The following is a 22,299-nucleotide window of genomic DNA, read 5'->3' on the forward strand; positions in this document are numbered from 1 at the left end:
CTTCAAAGACTTTTCAAAAGACAGAGTACACGGTGCCCTGTGGGATGCTCAGAAGCAACTCTTGAGGTACAGAGATCATTCAAATCGTCCTTTGCAAAGTTCACTAAATTCCTGGCACGTGCTAAATTAGGCAGGGCTGGAACACGGTGGGGAAGTAGGTCAGTTATGCCATTTGCCTAAAATAAAATTCTTCTAAAAATTCCCATAATTTTTAAAAAATTATATTATCTTCTGCATTTACAAAATGACAATTTGTGAATTTCAGAGAGATAACCAGATAGAAAGACACAGAAAAAAGCAGAGGGGAATTACTATAATACCCAGAGCTTGAAAAACAGTGCTAATAATAAGTATAGTCATTCCCTTTATGGATGCTTTGAAGTGATACTGGGCCTAGATTCCATATTACTCAAAATATTAGACATATATTACTTCTCCAGGTGACTCAGCTTCCCTAAAAACGTCATCTGTGAAGTCCGGGTGGGGAATCTTCATTGCTCTGACAGAAATGGAGAAGACACGGGGGTTAAAAACAAAACCCAAAGGCTTCACTTTATGGTTCTTGAAAAAATTCCAGTTGGGTATTTTCTAAGTCTCTTCTTTAGGAGAAATGGGGAAATTTAGGTGTGAGAAATTTTAAAAAATTACAGATATTACAATGTCTGATTGGCCCTAGTAAATCTGTAAAATCTGTGACCTTTCTAAAGGCAGAGTTTGGAGTGAAGGGGAGGATTGATGTGGTGGAAATAGAACAATATTACTAATGTTGACCTTGAGGAGTAGGGTGCTTGATACTTTTGGAGAGTTCAGACTCTAAAACTGAAAGAATCCATATTTTAGCTTCTTCTTGGCTACTATATGCAAGCATGAATTTCTATTTGAAAGATGGTAATGCAAGAGATAGAGCTTTGTGCTTTAGTCAGGAAAATCTAACTTCAAATGTGATCTCAGACATTTTATTAGCTGTGTAATATTTCCTGGTCTAATTACTTAGTCTCTGTTTGCCTCAGTTTCCTCATCTATAATGTAGGGATAATTAAGGTAACTATATCATGAGGTTGTTGTGAAGATCAAATGAGATTATATTTCTAAAAAGCATTTAGGACAATGTGAAGTACACAGTAGGCAACATATAAAGACTTATTTTCTATTTCTCTTCTCTGTTTATTTCTTTCCAGACATTAATGAAATAGATCTGGGGAATCAGGTCTCTTTACAACCCTCACATTCACCATGGTCAAATGATATATCTCTGGCTTGTTCATCTTACAAAATAGGACATATCTATTGCTATGATATATTGTAATCAACCATAAAGTCATTCTTATCAACATCAACTCCTGCATGATCAGCATTTTTAAGAGACTTGGCTTGAACACATCAGAGTTAAATGATTCGGTGGGAACAAGTGCTCCCCGAAGCAGCACAGGAAAATCCCTTTATGACTTAGTCCAGGGGGGTTGAATCTTTGGGTGTCATGGACCCTTATTGGCAGCTTGGTGACACCTATGTATATCTCAGATAATGTCTTTAAATGCATAAAATAAAATATATAGGATTACAAAGAAAACAAATTATATTAAAATAGGGTTATAAATTTTAAAAAATATATCCATAAACCCTCCCCAAGCTGAAAAGAACCTCCAAATTAGTACATGGTCTTAGGAAGCTGCTGAGGCTAAAAATTCATCAGTCTCTAGCCAGTCTGGCAATGAGCCTTTCTTAATAAGCTAGGACTGCTCCTTTGGGCAAGAGACATATAGTCTATTACTATTTCTTTCCAGCTTGGTCAAGGCTTGCCAGGGCTTGAAGCTCATGCTTTCTTTTAGCACAGCCTTCAAGTATAATGGATCCCCTCTATACCATAATAAGGCATCAGGGCAATAACAATAATAATGGCTAATATTTACATAAGTCCTGCAATGTGCCAATCATTGGGCTAAGAACTTTCTAATTACCATTTATTTGGTCATCACCACAACTTTGAGAAGTAGGAGCTATTATTATTCCCATTTAACAGTTGAGGAAACTGAGGCAAACAGAACTTAAGTGACTCAGGGTTATACAACTAATTGAGTATCTGAGACCAAATTTGAATTCAGGGCTATTCAATTTGAGGTTCAGTGCTCAATCTGCTCAGTGCTCAGTCTACTATGTCACCTTACTGCCTATAACATGAAGGAAGGGGAAGCATCTTTGACATTTCCCTCTCTCTAATCGACTATATCCAACTAGTAACTAGACATGATAGATTCTGTCTCTGCAACAACTCTGCTTGTTTCTGTTCACGCAGCCACCGTACCAGTTTGAACTCTCATCACTTTCTGCTTGGACTATTACAGTAAACTCCCAAGTGGTCCATCTATTTTAGTGTATGCCCTTTTGAATTCACCCTCCTCCAAGACACCAAAAAGTCCCTAAGCCACAAGTCTGATTTATTCTCCTTCACAACAGATTTCAATGGATATTCATTTTTTTTCTCTAAGATAAAATATAAACTCTTCAGTTTATCATTTAAAACCTTACACAATCTGGCTACAACCTATTTTTCCATATTTTTGCCCTTCTCTATTGTTGCCAAGTTGGACAATTGGTTGTTCTTGAAACTCAACATTCCTTATCCCAACTCGGAGTAGTTGTACAAATGGCCCCACATGCCAGGAATTCACTCCCTTCTCATTTTTATCTCTTAGAATGTTTATCTTCTTTGTAGGGACAGTTCAGGTTCAAATTCTTCTATGAACATTTTGGTCAGAACTTTTAATAGCTTTTTTTTCATGTCCAGTACAATATAGACCAACCTAGACAGGGTCGACAGTAAATTTTCTCTAAGATCAACTAAGTCTGTGGGGGATGGGGAAACTAGACTATAGAAAGGTTGCCTAGCCATGGAGTAGGGGAAAATAAGAACTAAATTAGGGTACAGCATTTGGGGGAGGGGAAGCAAATGTTATCTTTTTATTTTAAACAAAATCTAAAGTTCCTGCTAGTTGGTCACTTAATTCAGGTATTTCTATGTGATAAAAAGCTCAAGGGCTATTAACAGCCCTCTAAATTTTAGTACTCTGAGCCCAAACCCCAGTTTCTCCATCATAGTCATGATTCTGCTACATTGATCTACTGCTTACTCTCTTCTCAAATTATCTTATTTTTGCTCATTTATGAGTATGTTTCTACTACCACCCCAAGTAAAATAAACTCTGTTCAGAAATTGTTTTGTGTTTGAACCAAGCCTAGGACTGTGCCTGGCATATTGTAAATATTTAATACCTGTTTTTTAAAATTGGAGACTATAAATCAGCTGAAAATAAACTGGTACTCTGTATTTTTAAGGGAGCGTCTACCTGTGATAAAGAAACAAAATTAATTACCAAGTGATTCTTTGAAATAATGTCCAGGGGCCAAGGAGTCTTCTGCAATGTATAGAGAACCATTAAAATGGGATGGACCCCTGCCTTAGATTATTTCTAAGGCAATCTTTCCTTAAAAGAGAGTGTCTAGAATAATGCACTAAGCCTCTTGGGTGATCCTGACCTCTCCACTCTTTGCCATTTTTATCTTCTTTCATGAGTGTTCCATTTCTCTTATTAACTGTCCCAGTATCTAGTTTGCTTGTTTGAGATGCATGGACACTGAGCCACTGGTTTTAAGTTACTTCCTAGATCATTTCCTTGATTAAGTAACTGCCATTAGAGAATTCACAAAGACCCTTTTTTGAGCTCTGTTCCTCTCTTTGTCCTTAAAAAAAAAAGTCTTAACTTTTTTCATTATTTGCATTGTATGAATTTTTACTTTAGATAACTAATGGTAATTGCTCTTTTGAAGACCTCTTACTCTAGCTTCAGACATTTACTAGCTATGTGAAGCTGGGTAAGTCATTTAACCCTGTTTATCTCAGTTTCCTCACCTGTCAAATGAGTTGGGGAAGGAAATGGCAAACTAGTTCAGTATTTTTGCCAAGAAAATCCCACAGACAGCATGGTTTATGAGATCATGAAGAGTTGACCCAACTAAATAACTAACCAGATACTTTATGAATAAGTGAATGGATAGATAGATGGATGGGTGAAAAAGTAATTATTAAGTATTCATTACATTCAGACACAGTATTAAGTGGTAGAGATTCAAATATAAATAGCAAGACAGTTCCTGTCCTCAGAGAGTTTATATTCTAATTGGAGAAGACACACATAAAGAAGTGGTAGCCTGGAAAATATGTTTTATACAAGGAAACCACTGGGAAGGAGACTCAGGTTGTAGGGCAATTGATTAATAGTGACCTATCATTGATTTGATTATTGTTCCCAGAGTTAAATATGGGGATTGGCTAGGGAGAAGGGGCATATATTGCCACTCTGGGATATACCACAAGCAGTGGGCAGAAAGGAGAATGTGGGCCAGCTTTAGTTATGGTGACCATTCACCAGTAAGGAAGCCGGGGGGCCCTGGGCAGGGTGGAGTTTAAGCACTGGATTGGTGTTGGAGGGGGGAGGGCAATAACATGTCAGTAAGATGGCCAGGAACAACAGGACCCTTTCTTGATTCCTTTCATTCTACTGCCTTCCCTCTGGGGATTATTTTCAACTTATCCTGCACAGAGCTTATCTGTTGTTTGCACGTCATTCCCCAACCTCCCCGATCCCCCCATCATTAGACTATGAGTTCTGTAAGAGCCGGGATGTTTTTGCCTTTCTTCGTCTCCCTAATGTTTAGTACAACGCCTGGTATTTAGCAGGTGCCTGATAAATGTTTATTGATTGATCAGAAGTCATACATTCATCATTAACAAGTATTGATTAAGCACCTATTAGAGTCATGAAGCATTGCTTCAATTAAAGATGGTAACCATTTGAAAATAAATATATTAGAACTGGAATGAACCTTGGAGATCATCTGGGGCTACTTTAATTACGCCAGTAATTCAATTCTTTGAAGAAAGGAACTATTTATATCTATATTTATCTATACTAATATAGATTAATCTGGGTGTCTACATACATGTGTGCACATTTACATATACAAATGCAAACATACATGTGTGTATTATTGTGTACATGCTCTGTGTGTATTTATCTATGTATATACACATGTATGATTATATAATAACACAATAATGACATTCAGCAAAATCACTGAAGACATTTGTACACACATATACCCATATATATACATGGGTGTATATATTTAGCTCTATATTTATATGTGATACACAGATATAAGTATACTTATATGTATGTATATAGTATATAGATATAAGTATTCATACACATGTGGACATATGTGGGTAGTATGTGTGTATTCCCAGAGCCTTGGATAAATGTCTTCAATGTTTGCTGAATACTTAGTAGAGTGAATGAGAAAATGGAGGTCTACAGAGTTTAAGTAATTTACCCCAAATCCTCCTTAGATAAAACCCTAGCATTAGAACCAGAAGGGGCCTTTTAAGGCCCCCAGGCCAAGTCCCTCTTACAGCCAAGACCCGGAGAAGTGAGCTGAGCACTCAGGGTGATACGTATACAAAGCCCTGAGCTGGGTATGTGGGGAAAAGGAAAAATAAGAAATGTTCTCTTCCCCCAAGGAAGGGACAATTTGGGAAGATGAGTAATGTACATAAACGGCAGGATGTTATAAGAGACATATGATGTGCTATGGAGATTCATAGGGACTTTGCAGAAGATGTGACCTGTGATTGGGACTTTGACACATATGGATATGGGCTGAAGGGGAGAGCATGACAGATGGAGAGAATGGGCCAGGTAAAGAGAAAGGAAAGCTGGGGTATGTATGGGAACAAATCCAATTATATAAAACCACAGATAAAGCTAGAAAAGTAGACAGCAGTCTGGGATTCTTACTCCAATATACAACTTCTGAATTTCCGTTTTTCCACTTAAGAAACTGGAAGCAATAATTCCATCTTACTTATGATATAAAGATACCAGTGGTAAATCATGAACTCCATAAAATATTCAAAAATAAGTATTAAAATACTTTAATCTTCCTTCTTACACTATACTGATGTGCCTCCGTTAATTTTTAAATAGTTTTTTCCAAAAAGAATAAATCAGTCCTTCCTTGGCTTATTTGACCTGAAAATTTTAAAAAAAAAAAATTTTTTTTAAAGCGTTTCCTTCAACATTGCTTCTGAAAACAAACAAGGAAGAACTTTCCTACCTGGGCAGTCATCACCAGGTCTGAAGTCAAAAGGGTAGAAAAATTAATAGATCAGTATAAACTTCACTGTAAATATTGGGGAAAGATTCAAGAGTATTCTGTGGCTTGTATGTGTGTAGCCTGAGCTGAGCTGCACGCAAGTAAGCAGAGAGAGTAGGTTTTTCTGTTTCCCAGCTTCTTATGGCTAAACAGCCTGGCCTATAATCTTGACCGTTCACAGCAGGGAAAGGCCATGTTAAACATAGCACTGAATGATATTACATAACTAGATAGAGGTCCTATTTCAGCATTTTTCAATCCCCTTTCTTTTATTTTTAAAACCGGGGAACCACCAGATTTGGTGAGACAAAAGATCTCACTCATTTCCAATCTGTCTTCAGTGCTTCCTCTCTGAAAATAGGGAATCTGGATCTGTGACATATTAAGAAATTTGCTCAAGGTCATAGAAGCATGTTAATGGCAGATGCAAGCTTCAAGCCCCTTACTACCGCTGGAAGGAACAACCACCACCAAAATCCCCCCAAATAAACCCAAACTAACAACAATACACAAAACCATACAAAAAACAGAAATAAAATCCCTGTCATTGGAACGGGTGGGAAAAGAGCACAAGCTTTTGATGAGATATCCTTTAAGTAGGACCTATTTTTTTATTTTTAGACTTTTTTTTAATCAGTAAACTTTTTATTCATTCCAGAAATATAGGCGTCATTATAGATCCCTGTAGAGCCACATAGATCAGTCCAGCTTCAAATCATATCTGACCCCAGAGAAAAACAAACTATATCATACATGGCCAAAATACTGGCTGGCACACAGAGAAATCACAGAAATCATGGCAGACCAAATGATTATCCAGAATGCACTGAGTAGTCTTGGAATAAGTGCATTACTTTCTATCTCTCTGTTCTTTATGGGAAGGGGGGAAGGGGTCTTTCTGAACATACCTCTCCTGGGAGAGTATTTGTCCTCTTTAACCCAGAGACTGAAGAAGTCAGACGGTCAACAAATCAACATTTACTGAGCACCACAGTGTGCAGAGAGCACTGTAGGAGGATACAAAAATAAATTGCAGACACACTTCCTGCCCTTAAGAAGCATACTTGAGTTAATGACGTAGGTAAGGTTTGAATGGGAGAAGTGCTGGTAAATCTAAAGGGATGCAATGCAAATTTTGAATAAATATAGTGTGTGTGTGTGTGTGTGTGTGTGTGTGTGTGTGTGTTGATTTTTGAAACTATTTGCAGACCATTCTAAACCAGGATGAGAGATTGAATAGAGAGCTGTGTCCAAGTGGAATAGTTCTGGCAGAATAGGAAACTAACCGCTCCCAGAAAAGTCCTTTTTTTATTCCTTCAAGAATTTTCATGGGGAAGGTCAGAAGACTAGCATTCCTGCCTCCCTTGACAAGTGACTTCTGCCCTAGGATATCCTAATAATAATAACTATTAAGGTTTACTGAGTGCTTTGCAAATATGAAAGCACCATGGAGCACCATGAAAGAACCCCCCCCCCTTCCCCTATAATTTCTCACTCTTACTCTGGGAATAGTAATCAAATCAACCCTGCATTCACTTCTAGAAAGGGTGTGCCATGACTGTCCTACCACACCGCTCGCCATACCAGTAATTTTCCAGTCAAAACACTCTTTCCTAGCCACTCTCTCTTATATGCAAGGTATCTTCCATTATTAAAGACAGACAGGGACCATCTCTCTTGCTCATCTGTAATCTGCTAGTTACTCACAATAATCATAAGCATCTATTAATGTAAGGATTTGCAAAGGATTTTACAAATAATATCTCATGTGGTCTCACAACGACCCTGGGAGGTAGGTATTAATTATTCCCATTTTACAGGTAAAGGAATTAAGGCAGACAAGTTAAAGTGATTTGCCCAGAGCCACACAGCTTTTATGTTTCTGAGGTTGGATTTAAGTTCTCAGTTCTTTCTAACTCTAGACCTAGATCTCCATACTCTGTGCTACCTAATTTTTATACAGAAGACATCTTTTCTTTTGATCTTCTGCTGATTTTATCCACTAGACCTCAATTCCAAATACCTGCCGTATAGATGCTCATTCTATCAATCCTACATAATAACTTGTTTGTATTGGGAGAGTGGAGGTGAACTGTAACCTGATCTTGCTAAAGCAGGAATCTCCAAAATGGAGGTGCACGGTCCCCCTGGGAGGAGAAAATAAAATCTTAGAGCATCTCCGAGGTTCTTGTCCTGGTACTAATAGGGGTCCATGAACTTCAGTGGAGGGAATAATTATATCAACAACATTTTCACTCACCTCAATCTAAAATTGAGCATTTCTTTCATCTATTTAAAAATGTCATTTGGAGAAAGGTTCACTCAGTCTGCCACAGGGATTCATGTATCTATCTCTCTTGATCTTTGTCTCTCTTTCTATGTCTCGCTCGTGTGTCTCTGTCGTGTGCCCACATATTGCCCATAACTCTCATTTATTTATTTGTTTTTAATCTTTAAAAATTAGACTACACTAACATTTATTGTAAGGATCAACACTGGCAGCTTTCTTGGGCCCTTACTTCAGATGGTCACTTGCTCACATGGTAGGTGAGGAGGCTGGAAGGTTAAAATCCTGGAGGCCCTGACAATAGTACCCTCTCTCTGCCCTGCATTTATATGATACTTTATAAGAAGATATATATATATATATATATATATATATATATATATATATATATATATAAACACACATATATATATATATCTTTATATCTCACATGAATGTATATCTAGCTTTTGGGGTATTCTGTTTACCTGTGCTCAGTTAAGTAGGTTTACAGACTACATTATCTAGTTTTAACCCTCACAAAATGGATAAATGGCTTAGAAAGATTCCTGCAAAGAAAGTACATAAACCAATAGATCTGAGCATGAGTAAATGCTAAGAAAAATGACAGATAGCACTCCTGCTATTCCAAGTAAAGGCTCGTCATCAGTATCATTGCAAAGTAAAACTCAGAAACTCTAATCAGAACTGACTAAAAGTGCCCCCTCTCCATTGGAGATTATTGAAATATGGATTTATAGCTGCTTGCTTTACTATGAACCCTGTGCCATGAAATATTAGGTGGCACAATGGAGTGCTGGGCCTGGAATCAGGAAGATGAATCTTTTGAGTTCAAAACTAGTCTCAGATACTTACTAGCTGAGTGACCCTCAGCAATCCACTTAACCCTGTTTGCTTCAGTTCCCTCATTTATCAAATGATCTGGAAAAGAAGTATTTTTGCCAAAAAAAAAAAAACCCCAAATGAAGTCATGAAGAATCAAACATGACTGAAAATGATTTAAACAAAGTGAGAAATCATCACAATTTGCAAAACATTTAAAAACTAAGGCTTGGGGGTTGAAAACAACATGTGTTCCCCTAAAAAGTCTCATTTCTATACATTTTAAAAATTAGAAATAATTTTCCAATTTGCTAAAAGTTTTTTACCAAATGAATTTTAGTGAGATTAGATTCCATTTGTTAAAAAAATGTAAAACAGCAACATCCTCAAATTAATTTATAAGAATAATTGATTGACATGGGGAAAATGGAAATTTACTAACTAGAACTCAACAAAAAAACTTTTCATGATTATGGAAATGTCATGATTTAATATTTTTCCATTTGAATCTATGAATCTTTATGACATATTGTTTTCAGCTATGACAGCCATCAAAACCAACTATCAAAATAAATAGCTCAGAACCAGACCTTTGAATCTCAACATCACAAAATATTAAACCAAGATTTTCAAAAATAATGAAGGCTATACAAGTACATTACGCTCTCTAAAACTACTATTACTCATATTTTAGTAAGGGCAAAAGATTTTTTTTTTGTACTATCAAAAATTTTAAAAGATTGTCTCCTCTTTACCTCATCGTAAATGATTTTATATATTTTAATGTGTAGAACATATTAATACTACTTATCATGTTTTAAAATAGTTTATGTATATTTATAATATATGTGAATATAGTATTGCATACATAGAATTTATATGTATAAATATAAGAAAAAGAGAGAAAGCTTAGAAATTTTTTGTTGATGGGATATGTGACTAAAAGAAATTGGAAACCACCACTTATATGATAGCAGATATAACAACTGCCTGCATTTATATGATACTTTATAAGGATATATATGTGTATGTATATATATATATATGTATATATATATATATAAAATGCACACACATATATCTTTATATCTCACATGTATGTGTATTTTGCCTATATATTATATATAGAGAGAGAACTAGAGAGAGAAAGAGAAAGAGAGAATGTAACAACTCAAGAACCACAGGATAGCAGCTCTAGACTCATAAAGATGTGTTTAATCTTGAATGCTTTTCTCTATAATCTTTTTGGGTTGTATTTTGAGCCAGAATTTTCCCTGGAAACATCAGACTTTGACTACCTTTTCACAAAAAAAAATAAAATAAAATAAAAAAGGTGCTTAATTCTTATGAAAGTAACTAAGGCTATCCAAGACATCTAAGAAAGGACAGGCTTTATTTAAACAAACTAATGAATAGAGCTTATAAACAGTCATTCTCATCCCCTAGAACCTTTATAATTATCCTAACTTTTGGTAATACTTTGGATGGGTTGCCACTACCAGGGGAAAGCCCCCTAGAAAACAGTCACCAACTCCCTCACTATGAACATCATCTTTAATACAATTATCAACTCATTGATTTTAGTTACTACAGTAACTTCAAAGTTGGAAATTTGGGTCAATGCCAGAACACAATGCCATGTTAATGGAGCAACACAGCTCCAGGCAAGGTGAGTTCACATATTATCAAGGAGACACAAGGCAGAGGAGGCCAGAGGTTTGTTCAGCTTTTCCTGGGGCAAAATTATAACTGATAACTACAGATTATTTTATTTAATTTTTATAACCCTGTGAAATAAGTAGTGCAAGTATTATTCCTTTCATCTTTTAAATGGAGGCTCTGTCCCATTAAGTGATTTTTACAAGGTCATGTAATAATGTTTTGGTGACACAAGCTTAGGTCTCCTGACTAATCTAATATGTTATTATTCTATGACACTTGCCACCTGATTTATAAGAAAGCTTTTCAAACTTGACCCCATGTAGGGTTTCATAACTGAATGTGGGGGTCATGACAAATTTGGGAACAGTAAAAGGTATCAAATATTCCAACAAGATTTAATTCTTTGTGTAAAAATAAACAAGCAATCCATTTCATTAGTATGCAAATTTTCTTTCATCTTTAATAAATGGTAAAATTATATGCATATCAAAAAACTGCTTTAAAATATATTTCTTTATGATTTATTATCAACAAATATTTGATTTTTATATATCTATCTACCTGGAGTAGCATAAAAAATTCTTGGGTGAGAAGATTGTGATATATTGGATAACTTGCCATCTAAGGGCGGGGATGGGAGGAAGGGAGGAAGGGAGGAGAAAAATTTGGAACACAAGGTTTTGCGAGGGTGAATGTTGAAAATTATGCATATGTTTTGAAAATAAAAACCTCTAACTGTAATAACAATAAAAAAGAAAGAAAAGAGATTGTGAGTAGAAAAAGTTTAAGAAGTCCTGATAAATAAGTTGGTAATAACTCTACTTACTTCTGTTGGAATCTACCAAATGATACAGCAATTGATTTAAAAGTTAATTTACACTAGTCCTTGGGGTTACCAGCTATTCCTATTGTATTGACCTGGTCTCTGTTCTCAGTTCTTTTCATAGAAACCTTCATAGAACTTGAAGAAAATTAGAAATGGTTTCCTCTCATGCTATATACCCAGGAACAGAAATTCATAAGCAAAGTGGCTTGCCCAAAATGGCATAGCGAGTTAGTGGAAGACCTAGGATTCCTGACTCTCTGGCCAAAATGATTTTTTCCTAGTAGGATCAGGGTGGGATCAGAAGTATTTCTGAACCTGAGGTCTATGAAGTTTTTTAAAAAAGTATTTTGACAACGGTATTCCAATATAATTGGCTTCCTTTGTAATATTAAATATTTTATTATATTCATTTAAATACATAATTCTGGGAAACATTCATCACACTGCCAAAAGGATTGTTGGCAAAAAAAAAAAAAAAACCATAAAAAAATCCTAGATTATAGAGTGGCCTAGAAAATTCTGGTAATACAGGATACAGGAACCAGTCTGAGAGATTAGCCCCATCCATGTTCTCTGTCCCTGTGTCCCAGGCCACCATTACATCTAGACATTTTCTAGAGCTTATAGTTTTAGTCTTTCTGGTCCCCTGAGAATTTTGCATTTTCTTCTCTCTTCCCTTCTCTCTGAATCCCCTGTGAATCCTTGAATATATACTAATACAGCTGCTCATATTTGAGATGCTGAGGGCCTCCAATGCTATTGTATATTCCCAGAAATCTTACTATGTGCAAGAAGATTAAAAGGTGCTGGAAGCAAATGAAAACAAGGCTTTCATGTCCAAACGGCATTTGTCTAATCAGAAAGGGCCCAAAGATTTTGCCACAAAAAACCCCGGAGACAAGTTTTACTCATTTGAATACAGCCCTTACACATATCCCTCTCTCCAAAACCACAGATTTACAAATCTGATAAAATTTGGGATTTATTTTACAAAAAGGATTCATCTGGTGCCATAACTGGGGTAGACAGCCAGGAGGAGCTGAATTTTACAAGATACTGACAATACTTGTATTCCTTCAGAGAATAAAAACAATTAAGCTTAGCACCTAGTTAGCAAGAATAATTAGTTAACATAGGAAGCTACCAGATGGCTCACGCCTCTTGCCCACCTTAAAAAAAAAAAAAAAAAAAAAAAAAAGTTGATTTGAGGGCATATTTCATGCAGCTAGCCAGAAGTAAATTTTTTGTAAATCTTGTCTTAGACATCAAATATATATATAATATATATATATATATACATATATATGGTTATGGCAGAGGAATTGGTATTAGTTTCTTGCAAATGTTCTCTTCTAAAACACTTAAAATAGTATTCAGTTTGATCAGAAAAAAAAAGGAAGGAAAAAGAAAGAAAAGAAGAGGGAAGGAAAGGAGAGAAAAGGAAAGGAAAGGAAAGCGGAACGGGAATGGGAAAAGAAAGGGAAAAGGGAAGAGAAGGGAAGGGAAAATGGAAGGAAAGAAAATGGACATTTCTGTTTTCAGAACCACATCTGTTATGTAAAATGAGGTGAATCTGTAGCTGGTTGAGATTTTTCTCTAAATCTGCCAATACAACAATGGTACTTTCCAGGCAACAACTTGGGGGAGAGGGAGAATGCTCAGTAAGGATGATCAGAAAACTTTATTTAGGGTAGTTCCTTTGTGTTTGTATACAAGTTAAAATGTTTTTACTCTTGTTTTTCTGAGAAATTTATTTCCTTGCACAGGAGCTTCCAGCTAACTGTCATCATCCAGACATCGGTGAAGTAGAAAACATTCTAGATTTGGGCTCAGATGACGTGGACTCAGACAGAACTGGTTCTCTCACTGAACTGCTGAGTGACCTTCAACATATGGTAGGATTTTAGACCTAAAATAGCGAATTTCAGGTGCCGTGTGATCCAATCTCCTCATTTTTATGGATGAGGAAATGGAGGCCTAGAGAGATCAATGAATTCCCCCAGTGTCACACAGGATAGCAGAGCCAGGATTGAACTCATCTTTTGATTCCAAACACCGGGCCTTTTCCCCCATATCTCGGCCTCAGTTATCCCATCTATAAAATGGGAGTTAAGGTACGCGGATTACCGACCTCCCAAGATTATTGTGAATATTAAAGCAAGATGATGGGGAGTGCTTTGTCACCAAAAAAAAAAAAAATCATCATACAAACATAAGCAGAGTTTCCAAAACCATAGGCAAAATGAAGACCGAAGGTTTGCGGAGAACTAAAGTTTTAGGAAAGAAAACAGACTACGCGGAAAAGACAAGACACGATCTGCGGGATTCTGGCATCTGCTCTTATGCCAGATGTGAGGGCATAAGCGGGAATAAAAATAATCCTTCTATAAATAGGACACTGGACAGTGGAATTGTCAGTAATCAGGTTAGCAAAACCGGGACTACGTTTCCGCAATCTGCCAATCCGGCCTGGGCCCTGGCAGTTCCACGCCTGGGCTGTGGTCTTCCTTTGCCTGCTGCTCCAGGTGGGCAAGAGCCATGTTAGAGACAGAGGGCACCAGCTAGCAACAGAGTTTGTTTGCAAGTGGGAACTCTTAGTTCGTGACCTAGGAAGTAAACTCTCCCCAAGTCTCCGAAGACAGGCACCGGTCCAATGGTCCGAGCCCAGGCTGGGGGACCCGAGAAGGGGAGCGGAGGAGAGAGAGCCTGCTCGCTGCAGCCCTGGCACCTTGGATCCTGGAGGGTGCCGGCCCCCCGCTGCGGGCCAGGAGCCTCGGCTGGCATTGCGGTCTGGGTGGCTGCCTCTGTGGTTGTGCCCAGTCCAGGCCCTGCTGGCACTCCTGCCTCTCCCTGCCCCTGCCTGCATTCCAGAGACAGCCAGTGCCAGGCACCCAGCCTCCCCGGGCCTTGAAATCGATCCTGATGGCTCTCTCTCCCTCTCTCCACTGGGGGGAAACGGTCCCTCGCTCGCCCTTGTGCAGCTGCTGACCGGTGGCTGTGGGAGGGGGCCCTGGGCTAGCTGAGGGGAAGGTGCAAGGGGTCGCCCCGCCACACTTACTCTCCGTGCAGACTCCTCTGCCGCCCGCTCCCCCGGGCTCAGGGCTCAGGAGCGCTGCCTGCTTTTACCTCTCTCTCTCCCTCTGTCTCTCTGTCTCTCTCTGTCTCTTGGGCTCCTTCAGCTGCTGCCCGGACCAGCTCCAGATATTTGCCCGCTGATGTCACCACTCTGACTTCCTGCATTGCTGATGTTCAGTAAAGTTGGGGCGCTACAGCCCAGCCTGCCTTCCACCAGGGGCTTAAAAAAAAAAAAAGCTGGGAGGGAAGGAGGAGGAAGAGGAGGAGGAGGACGACGACGAGGAGGAGGAGGAGGAGGAGGAGATGGGCAGGGGGGAGGAGAGCAGAGGGGAGGGCAGGGCACAGAGGCGTTTACCTTACTTTGAGATTTACTGCAGCTGCTACTCCCATCCCCCCCAGTCCAATTTCCTGGCTGCTGGGGAGAGGCTGGTGGACGGAGCAAGCTCGGATGACGTCAGGGGCAGAAGCTCACAGTATCTGACTCAGCAGCCGCCGCGGCAGCAGCAGCGGCCTTGGTTACAAAGCTGGCCCGCTCCGGGGCTGGGGACAAAAAGAGCCTTTGAGGGCCTCCCCCTGACCCCCACCCCCACGCCTGGCCTTGTCCTCCGGGGGGGGGGGGGGGTGTGGGGAGCTGGAACGCCCTGAGAAAATTCCTTCTGGTCCTCCCCGGCCGGACTCCGCCTCGCCGCTGGCTGCAGGGGATGGGGCCGATCGGCCTGGCGCAGGGGGGCCTCCCGCTGGACTTGTATCAATTTGAATCCCAACTTGGAGTGACCAATTGGGTGATCTTGGAAAGCCGTGAACTTCCTCCGGCCTCTTCATATGTAAAACGGGAGAATTCTATTAGAAGGCCGCCCGGCCCTCGCTGGCCCTCCCATCCGCCAGCTAGCCAGCACTTATCTATTAAGCACCTACTATGTGCCTCCACGCTGGCCGAGCACATTTGTAAAATGAACTAAATGTCCAAGGACCGAGGCCAGAGGACTTCCTGGATTTGCCATTTTTCTGTCCTTTTAGCGAACGGCCAGTGGAACTCATGGGACGGTCACGGAGACACGTGCTCCCATAAACTTAGAAAATGCACGTACACCAGCGTGATAATTGTGCAAATACATAGAGAAGAACTGCACATGTTTAACATATATTGGATTACTTGCCCTCTAGGGGAGGGAGTGGAGGAAGGGAGGGAAAAGTTTGGAACACAAGGTTTTTCAGGGGTGAATGTTAAAAATTATCCATGCAGATCTTTTGAAAATAAAAAACTTTAATTAAAAAGAAAGAAAGAAAATGCGCGCATACATACAGATGCACACACAAAGGAAGTGACTAAAATGGCCAGAGGACTTCCTGGATTTGCCATCTTTTCTGTCCTTTTAGTGAACAGCCAGTGGAACTCATGGGATTGTTGTGGAGACACGTGGTCCCATAAACTTAGAATATGCACGTACACCAGCGTGGTTAATTGTGGAAATTCATAGAGAAAAATTGCACATGTTTAACTTATATTGGATTACTTGCCCTCTAGGGGAGGGGGTGGGGGGAAGGGAGGGAAAAATTTGGAACACAAGGTTTTTCAAAGGTGAATGCTGAAAATTATCCATGCATATATTTTGAAAATAAAAACCTTTAGTTAAAAAAAAAAAAAAAAGAAAGGAAGAAAAGAAAATGCACGCATACATACACATGCACACACAAAGAAAGAGATTGTAAAATGGCAAGAGGACTTCCTGTATTTACCATCCTTTCTGTCCTTTTAGTGGTCGGTCAGTTGAACTTATGGGGCTGTGGTGGAGACACGTGCTCACGTAAACTTAGAAAATGCATGCACACCAGGATGATAATTGTGGAAATGTGTATAGAAGGATTGCACAGGTTTAACACATATTGGATTAGCTGCCTTCTACAGGCAGGGGTGAGGTGAAGGGAGGGAGAAAAATTTGAAACATGATTTTGCAAGGGTGAATGTTGAAAATTATTCATGCATATGTTTTGAAAATAAAAAGCTTTCATTAAAAAAAAAAGAAAAAAAGAAAATGCATGCATACATATACATGTACACAGAAAGAAAACAACTGTAAAAGTATGGTTTCAGGCTCTTTAGAGGAGACTAGCAGAGGATTTATGCCTGGTAGGGGTTACGTTGGTGTTTTTCCGAATAGTAACATGTGGGTAGTTTCCAGTTGCACCTATATGAGGGGCCAGCCATGAACCACTTCACTGGGCCTCTCTCTTCACATTAGTCAAACTTTCCACCTGCAATGGCAGCCGAGGGAGGTACCTCGGCCTTTCCACTGGGAATTGCGCCAGTTGCTACTCAGAGGAATTGCTTTCATTCCATGGAGACTTTGTCCTTGATGTCATTGGGGGACTCTACAGCCAGAAGAGCAGGCTGAAACCAATTTCTTTCTCTCTCTGTCACCGTCTCTATTATTTTTCATTACAAATAAATTTATTTTACTAAAAAAAAAAACAACAACCTTGTGATCATCAAACCTCTTCTGATCATTATAATTTCTTCCCATCTCATTATTTATCCATAGTTAAGGAACGGACCTGTGAATTCATTGGAATTCTTCTACTTGAACAGAATCGCACCTTCTCTGCAAAGTATAGTTTTAGAGGATTCTTTCAATTTGAATTTGATATCTCTGGTCTAGAGCACTGAGAAGTTAAGTGACTTGTTCAGAATCACCAATCAATGTGTCAGACAAGATGTAGACCCAAGTCCTGACTTCCTCCAGCTCTTTATCAATTATGCCGCTGTCTCTTATTTTATAATCACACACAATTTTTATAGAATTGTAAATTAGAGCGCCAAGCCTGGAGTCAGAAACATCTGAATTCAAATCCAACCTCAAACACTTACTAGCTATATGACTGTGGGCAAACCATATAACTCTGTTTGCCTCAGTTTTCTCATCTGTCAATGAGCTGGAGAAGAAAATGGCGAATTACTTCAGTGTCTTTGCCAAAAACAAAACAAAACAAATGAAAAAGAAACCCAACCCTAAACATAATCATGAAGTGTTAGAACCAAAACAACTGAACAATAATACATCATCAGTGTATATTTTGTGTTCTGCTATTTTTACCTAACAATTGTTTTTCTTATGTACCTTTACATGTACTGATGGAGTCTATATAATTGCCATTTTTCAAAACTAGCTATATGAACATTTTATATCATCATATATAATCATATTAACATATTACAGTTTACCTAGCCACCAAAACAAATAACTGACAACATAGGTAGTGCTTCAAGGTTTAAAAAGTACTTTACCTGTATTAGCTAAGTTGCCCTAGTAATAATCCTGTGAAGCTAGTATTGCGGATATTCTTATCACCCTCACTTTACAGATAAGAAAACTGAGGCTAAATCATGTGTTCCTGGTCAGTTTCAAAGGCAGTCTCGGTCTCTCCTCATTCCAAAACCAGCATTCTTTCTATTATTTCATAGTCCTGCTATTCAGAAAACCCCAAAGTATTTGTCCCCCCCCCCCCATCCAAAAAAAGCAAAGAAAACTTAGTACAATTCACTCTACACATTCCCACATAGCTTGACCTTTGGCAGAGAAATACTTTAAAGTCACATACATCTTTAGCAACTTATTTATATGACCCCTTCTATCACTTTTCCTGTTCCCCAGAGTCTTGGTAGTTTGGGCTATTTGTCACATAAGGATGTCTCCCTAATTAGATAAAGTTTAGATATATTTTGTGATACTGGAATAACGTGAAATGGAAAAGAAAATGAATAGACCTGTTACTAATCCCAAGATACAGACATTCTTTTTCTATTTTCTCTAGGGCTGACTTTAACCATAGAGACCAAAAGAAGGTGACTGACAAGGCACCTAACAGGGTAATACAAAGAGGCTCCTGAAATTACACCTCCTTCATATCCAGCTCATCCAAACATGAAACCGTTGATAATGCCCATTTGCTCCTGCCCTGCAAGGGGCCCCACCTTTTACTTGTGTTATAGACAATCTAAACAATTATACTTAATATATTTTGATGATGTAATAGATGGTGTTAATATATGATAAGCATATTAATGTCTTGTGTATTGCTTGTACATAGGTATCCTCTCTTGGATTTTCTGAATCTATGCTGTCAGTCTGATGCTAGGAATTCTAGAAGGACGCTGCAGTCATTCATTCGGTAAAATGTGCAATATAGAAACCTTCAGGTGACATTATCTGGAACTGACAAAGAATTAACAGCATAATTTTTAATTAAATTTAATTAAATATAATTGTTGAAAAATAGGAACATAATTATAATTTTTAAAAAACAACCTTCAATAACATGGATGAATTTAACGAACTGTTGCCAAGTAGATGAATTGTTTGGCCTTGTTGAATAGATTCATTTATAATTGATAATACAGATTGCTTGTACATGAACAGCTAATGTTTTATATGCTTAAAACATTTTGTTCTCTTTTAAAGTAGTTCAGATGCTTCCCTTACAAATTTGTCCGTCTAATTGTTTGCCAATTCCTTCTTCATTAATAACCTATTCTTGGTTGAATTATATATGAATTTCATATATTATAATTATAATATGAACTTTAAATTACTAGGATTCAAATGTTAAGAACATTAATGTGTCTATATAGTACCTACACACTTTCATTGATCCTCATAACAACCCCAGTGAGGAGGAATTATGGGTCTTCTCCTTATTTTACATAGAAAGGATCTGAATCATGTTGGGAGAGAAAAATCAGACCAAAAGGGGAAAACCACAAGAGAAAAGAAAAAAAAAAGAAGAAAGGGGGAAAAAAGTGAATATAGCATGTGTTGATTTGCATTCAGGAAGGACATAAAGTTTTACCCAGGTACACGCAAATAACAAGTGACAGAGATAAGAATTACTGAGGTTTTTCTGCCTTTTTAAATTTTGAGACTCCTCTCTGTTTTATTTGATGTCATCTCTTCTTGTAGTTTAGCTCTAAGAGCTTCACAGAAGATAAGGATATGTTTAAACCATCATGCAGTTCCTGTAACCTATTATATGACTTTTAATGTTTAAACATTTCAATCTATATTCTGGTCAGGGAAGTCTTTTTGGCTAGAGAGGCAGAGTGGCACGGTGGATAAAATATTGGTTTTGAATGTATAACGACTTGGCATTCCCCAATTGATAAATGATCAAAGGATATGAAAAGACAATTTTCAGATGATGAAATTAAAGCCATCTCTAGTCATATGAAAAAATGCTCTAAAATGCCACTGATCAGAAAGATGCAATTTAAAACAACTCCAAGGTACTACCTCACACTTCTCAGACTGGCTAAGATGACAGGAAAAGAGAATGACAAATGTTGAAGGGGATGTAGAAAACTGGGACACTAATGCATTATTGGTGGAATTATGAAATGATCCAACCATTCTGGAGAGCAATTTGGAAATATACTCAAAGGGCTATAAAACTGAATACCCTTTGATCCAGCAATGTCACTACTGGATCTGTAATCCCAAAGAGATCGTAAAAGGGGGGAAAGGACCCACATGTGCAAAAATGTTTCAGCAGTTCTTTTTGTGGTGGTAAAGAATTGGAAAATGAGTAGATGCCCATTATTGGGAAATGACTGAATAAGTTATGGTATATGAAAGTAATGGAATATTACTATTCTATAAAAAAGATGAACAAGCTGATTTTAGAAAGACCTGGAAAGATCTACACAAACTGATGCTAAGCAAAACAAGGAGAACCAGGAATACATTGTACACAGTAATAGCAAGATTGTGTGATGATCAACTATGACATACTTGGTTCTTCTCAGCAGTTCAGTGCTCCAAGGCAATCCCAATAAACTTTGGGTGGAAAACACCATCTGCACCCAGAGAGAGAACTATGGAGACTGAATGTAAATCAATATATGTTATGTTCATTTTTTTCCCTTTTGTTCTGATTTTTCTCTCCCAATATGATTCATAAGGAAATATGTTTTTTTTCAAAAATAAATGTGCACATATAACCAGAAAAATAAAATAATACTAAAAAATTTAAAAAAAAACTTGGATTCAAATCTTACATCTGGCATATAATGGCTATGTTTTGTTGGGCAAATCTCTTAATATCTCAGCACGCTAGATGACTCTCTAAAGAGACCACACGTTATAGAGAAGGTAATAACTTGCAGGGGTAGAGAAAGTTCTTCCCCAGTAGCTTTATAATGATATCACAATTTCAGTCCTTTTCCCAGTCCCTATGCCTATCTAATGGGACAGCTTCATGGCACAGTAAATAGAGTACCAGGTTTGAGGTCAGGATGACTTATCTTTGTGAATTCAAATCTGACCTCACTTACTTACTAATTGGGTGACCCTGGACAAATCACTTAACTCTTGCTGTTTGCCTCAGTTTCCTCATCTATAAAATGAGCTAGAGAAGGAAATGGCAAACCAATCCAGTATCTCTTCTCAAAAAACACCAAATGGGTTCACAAAGAGTGGGAGACAACTAAATTGACTGGACAACATCAGTAACAGGCCTACCTAATGTGTAATTACTTTAAATTATGCACTAACTCTTTATAATTGGTATTTCATAAACACTGAATTCAATTTAATTTGCAATTAAAAGCAGAAGGAAAAATCGTATACAGATTAGATTTCTTAATCAAGTAGAATCCATCTCTAACTAGAATTACCAATAAAGGATTTTTAATGTTCTGCAGTAAACTAGATTATAAGTTTAATGAGGAATGTCTTCTAGTTTGAATCTAAAATTTCATTATTATAAAGAATTCTCTAATGTTAAAACTCCCCCAGCCAACTCAGATGGCCGTTGCTCTGAAATTGTAATTGGAGTCTTAGAGAGTTGACTGGAAGCACTGAAAGATTAACTAACTTTCCATGATTACATGGCTAGTATGTGATTCCGGTTTAGCCCCTCTAATCATTATACCATACTTCCTATAATCTCTTATTAGCTACTTAATAAATATTTGAGGGGATGCCCATAAATTGGGAAATGGCTGAATAAATTTTGGCATATGATTTTGATGGAATATTATTGTTCAATGGGAAATGATGAGCAGGATGTGCTTAGAAAAAAACCTGGAAAGTTCTCCATGAACTGAAGAAAAATAAAATGTATTATATACCAATGTTCCAGGATGACCAGCTATAAATGATTTTGCTCTTCTTAGCAGTACTCTGAAGAACTTATGATGGAAAACCCTATCCATACCAGATTGTATCTGAGTACAGACTGAAGCATATTCTCTTTTTTCACTTTATTTTTCTTGAAGGTTTATTTAAGGTGAAAGTTCTATGTTTTCTTGCACAGTATGACTTTATGGAAATATTTTATATAACTTCACATGTGGTTTCATAATGGGGGCTGGGAATGGGGATTAGGGAGAGAATCTGGAATCAAAAATTTTAAAAAATAT

At 37.9% G+C, this 22,299-nt stretch overlaps 1 protein-coding gene across 1 annotated transcript in view; it reads right to left on the minus strand.

Moving 5' to 3' along the window:
- ZBTB38 (zinc finger and BTB domain containing 38) overlaps positions 1-15,122 on the minus strand; it is a 90,811-nt gene extending 75,689 nt beyond the window's left edge. The window contains exon 1 of the mRNA XM_031957864.1: positions 14,869-15,122. The gene's annotated coding sequence lies outside the window, so the exon portion shown is untranslated. The remainder of the gene's footprint in view (positions 1-14,868) is intronic.
- Positions 15,123-22,299: the final 7,177 nt, after the last annotated feature.

Source organism: Sarcophilus harrisii, chromosome 3 (genome assembly GCF_902635505.1).
Source record: "Sarcophilus harrisii chromosome 3, mSarHar1.11, whole genome shotgun sequence".
NCBI classification, from domain to species: Eukaryota; Metazoa; Chordata; class Mammalia; order Dasyuromorphia; family Dasyuridae; genus Sarcophilus; species Sarcophilus harrisii.